This window comes from Lissotriton helveticus, chromosome 5_1 (genome assembly GCF_964261635.1).
Source record: "Lissotriton helveticus chromosome 5_1, aLisHel1.1, whole genome shotgun sequence".
NCBI lineage: Eukaryota > Metazoa > Chordata > Amphibia > Caudata > Salamandridae > Lissotriton > Lissotriton helveticus.
Genome location: NC_136065.1, coordinates 1533307374 through 1533318975, shown reverse-complemented (window position 1 = coordinate 1533318975; position 11602 = coordinate 1533307374). Strand labels below are relative to the sequence as shown.

General features: G+C 43.9%; 1 protein-coding gene across 1 annotated transcript in view; it reads left to right on the top strand.

The window, feature by feature from the left end:
• The first annotated feature begins 1942 nt into the window (after positions 1-1942).
• The window catches only part of IKBKE (inhibitor of nuclear factor kappa B kinase subunit epsilon), a 287848-nt gene continuing 278188 nt past the window's right edge, over positions 1943-11602 (top strand). The window contains exons 1-2 of the mRNA XM_078644578.1: positions 1943-2189; positions 4153-4235. The gene's annotated coding sequence lies outside the window, so the exon portion shown is untranslated. The remainder of the gene's footprint in view (positions 2190-4152; positions 4236-11602) is intronic.

Here is an 11602-nt window from a genome sequence, read left to right as displayed (position 1 = left end):
TCACTGATGACATCATCTAGTGTCTGTGTGTTTTTGTAAAGTTTAAATATGTTTTACATATTGAAGAATGAGTGGATGTATGGAAGACTGAGTGTGTGTGTGGCTGGCTGGGAGGTGTATGACTGTGCATATCAATGTGTACTTGTATCAGTGATTGTATAAGAGAGTAAGTATGTGTTAGTATATGTGTGAAAAGTATGGTGTTCTGTGTTTAACTGTATAGATGAGGAAATCAAAGTGTGATTGATTCTTCACAGGACTGACTAGGTGTATGAGTGCATATGATAGTGTTGTAATAATGAGTGACTGTATGTATGAGTGATTGTATGGGTGAATGAGTGAATGTGTGTGTAGACGTAGGAATCAGTGACTGCGTATGTAGTAACTGGTATTGGTGTGTCATGATGTCATCAGTGATGTCATTTGAGATGTCATCAGTGATGTCATTTGAGATGTCATCAGTGATGTCATCAGTGATGTCACTGAAGTATGGTGTTCTGTGTTTAACTGTATAGATGAGGAAATGGAAGTGTGATTGATTCTTTACAGGACTGACTAGGTGTGTGAGTAACTCCATGGATGAGTGGCAGTGTGTGAGTGTCTGCATAGGTGTATGAGTGCATATGATAGTGTTGTAATAATGAGTGACTGTATGTATGAGTGATTGTATGGGTGAATGAGTGAATGTGTGTGTAGACGTAGGAATCAGTGAGTGTGTATGTAGTAACTGGTATTGGTGTGTCATGATGTCATCAGTGATGTCATTTGAGATGTCATTTGAGATGTCATCAGTGATGTCATCAGTGATGTCACTGACCATGTCATGAATGATGTAATATGTGACATCATCAGCAGTGGATTGCGGGTGCGCGATATATAGTTAGTGCAACTAACTATATATGGAATTTCATTGGTTTTATGTCAATAAAATGTCCAGCTAACTATATATGGTCTCTAACCTATGGTTTTTTCAGTGAATATATATATATATATATGTGCTGGCGGTCTTGTCGGCGGTGCGGAGCTCGTAGGCGGAACCACGCCTATTTGTATGTCTGATTGATGCTCCGAAGAACAAATTTGAGTCGCACTCTGTGTGGAATGTGAAAGCTTTATTTTGTCCCATTGTCCTTATATATTTCGGTCTATCCAGACCTTCCTCAGAGGACCGCCGCTTCATCTCGGGACCCCAAAACGTGATCACATCCAGCTGTAGGCGTTTTCAGCCCTGTTCCTGGTGCCCCCTGGTGGATTCTTGATGGTAGGGAAAACGCGCATGCTGGTATTTGTGGTCCGTTAGGGTAACGATATTCCTCCCCTCTCGTGGGTGATGATTTCGCTGCCGTTTCCACACACCCTGTGCATACAGTCTTTCATGTAGCTTGGGAAGATGAAGCGGCGGTCCTCTGAGGAAGGTCTGGATAGACCGAAATATATAAGGACAATGCCGGCAAAATAAAGCTTTCACACTCCACACAGAGTGCGACTCAAATTTGTTCTTCGGAGCATCAATCAGATATATATATATATATATATATATATATATATATATATATATATATATATACACACACATATATATACATATATTTACTTTTTACTGTATTCATGCCCCCTTCCCCGCTCCTTGCCAACCTACCACTTCTTATCGTTGTCAGCCGCCACTGGTGGGGTCTTTCAGCACTGCTGGTGCCTTTGCTGTAGTTGTTTTATTCTGGGGCACAGGGACTTGAACTGTTGCCCACTGTGCTGTAGTTCATTTTTGTACGCGCGCACTAACAGTAATTTAGCCTTAGTTGCGCTTGTTTGGTGTGTCAGAGAAGCTTTGCGTGCTGTTGGCTTGCGGTGAGGGTTGGTGTGCGTGTGCGCAGCTGCACCGGGACTGCTGCAGCTATCATGAGGTTTGCATACGTTCAAGGTGCCTTTGTGCGCGAGAGCTCGCGCTGCTGGTGCCTCTACTGTATGTACATGCTGCGTGTCCCTATGTATGTGGGGAGGTACGGCTTTAAAAGGCGTGGTCACCGAGAAGGAAAGGAGGAAGTGTTTTATTCATTGTGAGACTGGAAACCAAAAGTGGTCAGAGCAGCAGCAGAGCTGTCGACGACCAGCCCCGTGTCTGCTGCACCTCACGTCTCATACCCTGCAGCCAGACCTACGTCTCAGACCCTGCAGCTGACGGACAGCCAGAGGTATGCGCTTCGGGCACTGCCCAGTGCCCTTTCTGTTTTCACTCTATTTACTGGGCTTTTTTATTTATCACACAGACACTTTCTTAGACTACTTTACAGCGCCTTTAACTCGCCGAATAGTTTGTCAGTACTCACTGCTGACATCTACTGTAAAATGCGCAGTTAATCTGCGATCCCGAGTTTCCCCAGTAGTAGATCGTGAGTGTCCAGGCCACTCACTGTACCTGCATTGTATTCTGGTATTTGCAGTTCTTTGTTTTTAACTCGAAACTATGGCACACGTCCTGGAATCCTAATAGGAGAAGGAAGAAATGCTGTGGAGGGGAGCCTAGTAAACCCACTCACTGCCTACATGTAAAGGCAGAGTCCGAGTGCGACTGCTTGTGTGTCCGCTAGCTGGGCTATCTGAAGAAATGCAGGTATTTCAATGTTCAGCATAGATTGGAATCATGTTCTAACCGGCGCATACAGATGCGAGAGCCTCTTACAAACATCTGCTGCGTAAAGACTCTTACTTTGAAGGCTATTGTTTTTCAACGTGTTCTCTGAGAAGTCCTACCCTATGTTTCACCTGGCTCTTTACTACCCCCTCCCCCACTCCCCGTCGTCAGCGGTGAAGTTAGTGTGTGCTACTTTAAGCAAGGTATATAGTTGTTTAATGTGGCTCCTTGCTTAGTCCATGGAACTACGGACCGATCGCTGCCAGTGTAGCTCCATTTTTCGTCCTAATGGATTATGGGAGTTGTAGTCTTGGATTACGTTACTTTGACTAGTGCGACTTCATTACCACATTACACTGGCATGTAAAAGGGAATACCGAGAGACATTGTCGAGTAATGTAAATTGTATTTGCAATGTGCTTATCAGGACGAATGTCAACATCCAGAAACTGGGTTTGCTGTGAGATGGAAAGACTGCCTATTTAATACACCCAGCTATGCCACAGTGCTGCCAATTGATCCCATGCAGTGTGTGGCTCTTTAACCAGCCCTTTTACCTTTTACTCAGCAGAACATTGCAGTTTTGGGATTGCGGTTTCGTTTTTCTCATATTTTCTGTATGACATTTGGCAAGCGGGGCACTTGATAGCTATGGACGTCTCATGTTGTCTCCTGACCGGTCTTATCCAATCCTGAGGTTTCACTTGCATGCTGGAATTATATGGCAGGGGAGGACCAAATTATGCTGCAAGGTTGACTAAATTATGCAGCTATAAATGGCAAAATATGCGGCGTGACGCAGCACATTTTGTTGTGGCTCTACCTTATCATTTTGTCATTTGTATAAATGTTAACACTATCTGGACAAGTGTTGTACCTCATTAGAACCAGTTTGACATCCAAACACACCAATCGGCAACAGATAATTACCAAAACTTGTTGCTGTCTTTTTAGTAACTTTTGATCCGGTTGGGCAAGAAGAATTTTTTGGTTTAAATCTGTAGTTTATGCATCAGTTGATGGTTATGTGGCAAGTGTGGCAAATCCATAATTATGTGGAAAACGCCACAGCCACAAAATTGCATAATTTCCATTATCCTGCTTATGTCTTAGGTTAATAATAGTAAAAATGCAGCTACCTAAATGCAAAAAAAATAATAATAATTTCATAAGCTTTTCAGGCCATTTATATGGGCCGGCCTGTGATTTGTGAGTGTCATCCAGTCCACAATTGCTTATGATATTAGGGTTCCCACAACGACTGTGTTCCTTATAATGCAGCCCCGGTTTTCTCTCAAAGTCTTGACCGTATGTGCCATTCAATCTTGTGTGGAAAAAGTAATCCCCGCTCACTTTTTTGGGAGTGAGATGTGATGTATTTTGTTTCTACACTCTGTTTCTGCACATAGCACTTTATATCATCCCCTTTCATCAGAAAAAATTTATAGTTCGCTTCAAAGGGATTTTAGTAATGTTCCTGAGTTTGTAACTGAGACATCTTTCTTCTACACGTCACTTTTTAGCTTCTTCAGGCTGTCCCAGCTCGAGGTCTCCGACATGCATGTATGAAGTCTGAGCTGCTGTCTACCATCGCACAGGAAGTGTGGTAAGTGTCGCACCCACATTGCTGCCCTCACCCAGTGTATGTTCCCCACAAGTAAATCTAAACTATTGAGAGAGTGCTTTGATAGGAAGGAAGACAATGTCAAGTGAATGCATTGCCTTCCATACATTATTAACAAAATAGCTATTAGGACGTGTGGGATAGAAATATGTCTCGAATTGGAGGATGACGAGAGGGTGAGGAAGAGGCCCTCGCGTTTGTCAGTCTTTTTCTGCAGACAGTGGGCCCACCTTGAGTCTGTAACTCAATCTTCACATTTGGTTGGAGTCACCACAGTAAAGCCAGGGTATATATCTGACGAGAGCTCACCAAGAGAGGAACTCAGTTGTGTTTCATGGGCTTGAAGAGGGTCAGATAACCACACAATTATTTTTTGGGCACATTTAGAGACATGCTTCTAGTTGTGCTGTAATAGTGTGTCAGTGGTGCACACACTGAATCCCTGAACATTCATGTAGCTTTCCCATCATCAAAAATGCAGGTGGTTTAAACTGTGGAAATAATGTTCCAAGTCCTACGTTACTGCTATTGCAGCACACTTTTTAACACATCTATGTGCAATTCTCTAAATTAAGAGTTAATACTCTTTGGTGACCTCATTAGAACCACAGAGTATTAAGTCGTGATTTTGCACTGAGGTCTAAAAGGGTAATAAAAAACAAGGAAAACCCTGCATTCCAACATGCACCCGGATCCAAATGATTTTACCAAGTCTCAGTGGTTCCATTTGATTCACTTTGTAACAATGTTCAATTTTTGTAATTTGGTATTTATGTTGCAAATAACCATGCACATTAATTTTGTTAAAGTGCACATGACAGTGCTAAATCTTGTGATCATGGGTGCAGCTTCATGCACAGTGGAACATTCAGTATATAAAGGAGTGAAAAAGATTCATGTGAAACTATTTAAAAAAAAAAAAAAGAGAGAGAGAGTTCCAAATCATGTGAAGTGAGTTGCCCAAGAAGGAGCTCTACAAGTTTGAGGTGACCATTAACAGTCAAGCAATAGTGATCCTCATAAGCTTGCTTGAGATTAGTTGACATTTGTCCTAAAAGGATGGAAAGCAGGGACTCTGGTTGCCTTTGTCAGGAACCTAGCAGGCTCCCGGCCACAGGGATCTTAATCTTCTGTTGCTTTTCACGCTTGGTGAAATGAAGAATTTGTCTACTCCCTAATACTCCCCTCCTCACAACTCCTCGAAAAGAATGTTAGTCTTCTCAGTACTGTTCCCCTCCTCTGTCCCACAGACTCCTCAAAAGGAAGAGCTTGACTTTTTGATACTGCTCTTGCCAGAGGGTCGGCGAGCGACCCCTGCTCTACTGCGATACCCGGTGCCAATACTGTCAAAATAACAGAAGTGAGGAGAATGAAGGCACGAAGTTCCGCTGACTGGGACGCGCTTGACTGGGGGCACCAGTTCTTACCGGCCGTGAGGGAAACGGCGTGAGCTATCCTCAGCCCCAGACACCGCCGTGAGGGAAACGGCCCGCGACTCAGCAGCATCGCCGCCGTGAGGGGCACGGCCATCATCCAGGCAAGGACTACACTTCCCAGCATCCCCGGGCAGCGCCAAGAGGTGACGCCAGCATCTCCCCGGGATTTCCCCGCATTAGCGCTCCCGCCCCACGCAACGCGGGACGCGTGGGGCGACGCCGGGAGAAGCCCGGGACAAGGGCGGGACCGTCTACGGCCGTCAGCAGCAGGAAGAGGCTGGGTTGGGGCCCCCCCCTAACAACTGATCATCATCATACCCTGGACTAAAAGGTACTGTTTAAACTGGGGACATTGACCAATCAAAGACTAGATTACCAAGTGTGGACACTCCATTTCACGTGTAACCCAAGGTCAAATGTGTGGCTACATCACGAGTAGCTAAAATAGTGGGCTACTATTACTCCACAACATATAAACAGGATAAAAATTATAATGGGGAAAAGGGTTTGTGTAGGGAAAAAACAAATGTCGATTGTGCCAAATCCATCACATAAACCCACCTTAATAGATCAGATGCTGGCGAAAGCTCTGGCTGTTGTCACCACAGAAATAGAGAGGACAGAGAGACGCTTAGCTATTACCCCAAATCTAGACATAGAACCAATGACCCATAATTTCTCGGGTGATACAGAGGTAACACAACTAGATCCCCCTACCACTCCAACCGTAGATTTAGAGTCTAGTATAGAGTCACCGAGGGTACCCACCAGGAAGCAACCGGGTAGAAGCAATGAAACAAGATCAACGCCCAAAGCAAAACGCCAGGCCAGAAGGAAAACACAACCTCAAGCCCCTACCTCTTTGGAAGGACCTAGGCCTGGTGACACTGATGGGGTCCTCGTTGACCATACTAGTGAACAGCTAGGGTGGGTATCAACACTGGTGAATAACTTACACACGCATGTGAGGGTCATTATCAAGGAGGAACTTAGTACTTTAATGGATATGATAGAGGGGTTAGCTGCAAGGGTGGACCCTTTCTTAAAAACCAAAGAGCAAAATACAGCTGTCTCCAATACAGGAACCAGCCCACTTTGTCTGGCCAACAGGGCTACTAATCGGGCTGACCCCGTCACAAGCGCTGTAGATCAACCCCCTACAACAACCCAGGCCATTATTCACCAAGATAGGAGGGTAAACGACCCCGTATCCCCTGTGGTACAGACAAGAGCAATGAATGTTAGCCAATCATTGCCTGGAAATAACAGGGAAGCCCAGAAAACCCGAAGACCGAGTGCCCAAGGAAATGGTTTAGCCTTGCCCTCCAAAACCAAAACGTATGTTCCGCCAACTATTAACCTCCCACCGGCCTCATCCCAATATGTCGTGGTGCTTGCTGGGATAAGAGATGGCCTGTTGGAAAGCCACCAAGAGCTAAAAAACAAATGTATCAATTGGTTAGCGAACACCACCACCCAGGGGTATGAATTCTCAGAAGAGATCCTAACTACTAGAAGAGTGGGCTGGATAGGCGATAGAAGTAAGGACGTATCAGGAGATTGCATAATAATCAATTTTAGGAATCCCCACACAGCACATAGTTTTTTAGCAAATGAGTACAGGAGGAATATGAGTAACATCCTACCCCTTCATCTAAGTTACTTTTATCCCCCTAACAGATTTAGTAATCAGAACTATGACCAGAGGAGGGGTAGGAGCTTTCCACCTACACACAATAGATTAACATCGCGAGGCCAATACTGGACAACTGATTTCTGTTTTAATGTCCCGACAGGCAATAGATATAGCCCACTAGATGGGGTGGACTGACTAAATAGAGCATCCCCCCCATAATAAGGAGAACACCCCCTCTCTACCCCAGGCTAAAGGGGCAAAGCATAGTAGGGCGCACTCTAGTAAAAGGGAGGTATCTGCTAGTAGAAGCATGAGCGGCTTCCCTAGCAAAAGTGATACTATCCCTCCAGGAGTTTCTGCCCAGCGGGATTCACCAGATCCTCTGCCTCCCACTAGGTCACAAGAAGAGGCAAATACCAGCTAGACAACTCACTCGTCGGTGCCTCCTCTTATCACGCCACCCAGATCCCCCCCCCCCCACAAGATAGACAAATAACTAAGGTCCTGTCATGGAATGTGGCAGGCATTAAAAATAAATTGGGTGATGCAGATTGGGGGGCTTTTATAGACCTACGAGGTATGTATGTTTCAAGAGACTTGGGCTTGTGAAGAGACAATTAACCCAGCCAATGCCATTTTTAGTATCCCGGCAACAAAAGGTAGTGTAGGGAGACCGTCTGGTGGGCTTATGACCTGGATAGGGATTCACCTGGGATGTAAGGTGGTACAAATTGAATCAGGGTCCATTGACATTCTTTGTGTTCAATTACAGTTTCCATATAACCCTCCTGTTATTTTAATTAATATATATTCTAGCCCAACCCCAGGGGTAAAGAATCTACCACGGCTGAGAGGCTATCAACGTTTTTGTGCTCTATTGACCCAAATCAGGTGATTATAGTTGGTGGGGACTTAAATTGCCAATTTGAGCCTCTTGAGGGCTTGTCCCTGGAGAACATTGGGGATGAGGACCTCACTTTGGCAATTCCGGAAACCAGATGCCCACTAGTTAAACATTGGTCTCCCCTAGCGATTCAGCTGAACTGCTTGGTTTTAACCACATCAATGCTACAGCAATTCATCCTCTGTGCTGCAGATCCTTGAATTCCATTGTTCATGACGAGCTCAGTTCGTCATGAGCACACAAGCAGTGTACTGCATGACGAGCTGAGCTCGTCATGAGCATGCAAGGGGTTAAGACATTCTTTAAGAGCATGCAATGGGAGATCAAGTTCAGACTCATCCACTGACTACACTTTTTATAGCAAGAAGCGTGGGTCTATACTTGACTACATTCTAATAAATTCAAACTCCTGGGATAGGATGATTGATTTTAAAATTATTTTACGACCGGACAGCGATCATCACGCTCTAATAATGGAAATAAAGGTCACTAGTCTACAAAATATCGCTATAGAAGGTCCGAATAATCTTGGTCTAACTGTTTCTAACTACAGGAGGAAAGTACGTTGGACTAAGTTCCTCCAGTCACAAGATAGGATGAGCAATCTATATGAAGTGCTCATTCCTGTGTTGGAAGAGGCGTCAGTTTTGTATCAAAGCAATGCGGTCCTAGATTTGGGAGCTGTAGATAAAAACTACAGCAAATTAATGGAGGCACCATTGACTTTCTTTTCCCCTAAAGTTCCCCCCCGATCAAATAGGCCGCTCAGCCATCCCTGGTTTAACAGCGCATGCCGAAGGGCAAAAAAGGCACTTTTGGATTCTATTAAAAGTAAAAAACATTCCCTTATTAATATCTTAAGGAAGTCATAAAAGCAAATGATTCAAAAGGTGAAACAGAGCTGGGAAAGGGAGAACTGGGATCTACTTAAAACGGCACTGGGAGACAGGGATATGAGGACGTTTTGGAGCATTGTCCATACAGGTGCCCCCATTGCCAATACAGCAATTGAAACAAACCTGAGCGAAGAGGTATGGCGGGTGCACTTCAAAACCCTCTACACTAATGAAAATCCTGGTCCAGTACCCTTCGAGATGGGGTCACCTCTAAAGATAACTCTACCAGAGGAGAATAGTGTTAGCATTCTGGTCTGTGATGCAAACCCTGGTACTACCACCTGTCCATTTATAACCTTAAAGGAGATCGAAGGTGCCCTATTAAAAATAGCCTCAGGTAAAGCCCCCGGCCTGGATAAGATCCCCGGGGACTTATACAGGAGCGAACCATTCATAAGGGGCCCCGTATTTCTTAGGTCTTTTTAATGCCATAATCCAGGGTATGAAGATTATACATAGCTGGTTGGGAGCGGAGATTATTCCAATCTTCAAAAAAGGATCTCCACTATTGCCAACAAATTATAGACCCATAAGTCTAATAGACATATCTCAGAAACTATTTTCTAGGGTCTTGCTAGCCAGGCTACAAACCTGGATGGTAGAAAACAGGGTCCTGTCCCCTCTCCAGGCGGGGTTCAGAGAAAAGATCTCAACTCTGGACCAGATTCTTAGGCTCCAGCTTTTATATTGGAAGACAGTTTGCCTACGGGGGGGATGTTTATACCTGATATTTGTAGACTTTGAGGTCGGCTTTCGACCTGGTGCCAAGAGGAAAGCTATGGACAGTTCTTTCAGAAATGGGGGTCCCTGCATATCTCATCAATCTCTTTAGGAGATTGCATGATGACAATTATTCACAAATTAGATTTGGGAAGGACGGCCAACTCACTGCCCCAATCCCCGTTAACCGAGGGGTACGCCAGGGGTGCATTTTAGCACCAACATTATTTAGCCTCTACATTAATGGGCTGATTAATGAACTCGCAATGGCAAAAGATCTAGATGCACCCAGGATAGCGTAAACCTTCCCTGGTTCGCACATATAAAGTCTGTATTAACCAACCTGGGCTTGGGCAACTGCTGGTCGGACCCAGAACACGCTTACCCCCAAACCACAAGAAATGTTACTAAATCCCGGTTTGTAGAATATAGAAGTGCACAACTCCACTCTTGCCCCAGGATGGGCAAATTAACCATGGCTTTCTTGGAAGTCAAGGACGTTGCCCGTTTTGAGTCAATACAGGACATTATCTCACCGGCAGAGGCAAGAAAGATTTTTTTACAATTTAGGTTTGGGGTCCTTCCACTCCGCTCCTATACGGTAAAATGGAGTAAGGATAATAAGGCACAGTGCCCTGCATGTGGTTTCCCAGCTGAAACAGTTCTACATGTGTTCTTCGCTTGCCCAGGCTACCACAAGGCTCAAAAGCGATGGTTGGTACAGATCTGTAGAAATACTGGCTCCAGGAATCATCTGGAAGCTTTTCGGATTTTGAAATCAGACCTTAGTACCCCGATTTGTGTTTTCAGTCTCTAGATTTCTGTTTTCTATGTGGTGTACTAGAAGGGCCCTACTAAAAATTATTCAATGAGGTTCAGGGCATGTGGCAATTATTTTACTAGAACTTTTTATAATTGTCTTTTTAAATCATGATTAAGTTGCTATAATGTGCTTGAAATTTTTTTTAGATCAGTAGTTTTTAATTATTTATTCACCTTTATTAAGCAACTCCAGATTTATATAGTATAATTTGTCTGTCTTAATATACTCTATCTTTTGTAATGGATAACTGAGCTTTTAAACTATTGTTGTACCCCCATTCTTGATACTGAGAATCAACTATATTACTGTACATGTTTGTTTAAGCGCTGCACTTTTTAAGGTCGTAATGACCGAAATAAAGTTTTTCTGAATGAATGATACTGCTCTTGTCCATTGCTCCATCCAACTCCTTGAAAGAAAGAGTTGGCCTTCAGGCCTACTCTCCTCCTCAGTACCACCTCCTCAATTAAGGAAGAGTTTGTCTCCATGCTACTTCTCCTTTGCCCAGTTTCTCTTCTTCTCCAACAGGTTTCTTTGGTTTGTGGGAGAGACTCCACTTTGGAGAGTTGGTCACTGGAGGGCTAGCTCCTGGTGCATGTCTTTCAGAAAGCACAGGCCTGAACAATACCCTGGGTGCAAGTCCACCACACGTAGTTTCAGAAATAGATTTCACTTGATCCTCTTCAGACCTCGGAACTTGCTAAGAGCATTTTAACTTTGTATGTTACCTTCTGTCACTGTGCACCTTAATTAGTAAGTAGCTCTGTGTTCAGCAAACTGTAGTTTTGACGAGTATTTTGGGTCCTTGTAGAAAATATATATATATATATATATATATTCACTGAAAAAACCATAGGTTATAGACCATATATAGTTAGGAATTAGCATTTAAAAAACCTTATTTTACTCACACAAAACCATTGAAATTCCATAT